Raw genomic sequence first — 251 nt, 5'->3', positions numbered from 1 at the left:
CTAACGCGAATCTGTATTGTCCCTTAGGTATTGACTTAAGATCGCAGAGCCCGTATTGTCTTCTGTGTAATGACAACGTGAAATGAAAAGCGGAACATCTCCCCAACACACACGCCAGACACACCGTAAATATAAGACGGGCGGACAAGAAAGGAATAATACCTAAGGCTCCTCGCGCGCGCCGCAAGCAATGAAGCATACTCATACAGACACTCCATACAAGCATTATAAGTACATATACACGTAAATAT

Source organism: Penaeus monodon, chromosome 34, assembly GCF_015228065.2.
Source record: "Penaeus monodon isolate SGIC_2016 chromosome 34, NSTDA_Pmon_1, whole genome shotgun sequence".
Lineage (NCBI taxonomy): Eukaryota > Metazoa > Arthropoda > Malacostraca > Decapoda > Penaeidae > Penaeus > Penaeus monodon.
This window is presented reverse-complemented; position numbering follows the sequence as displayed.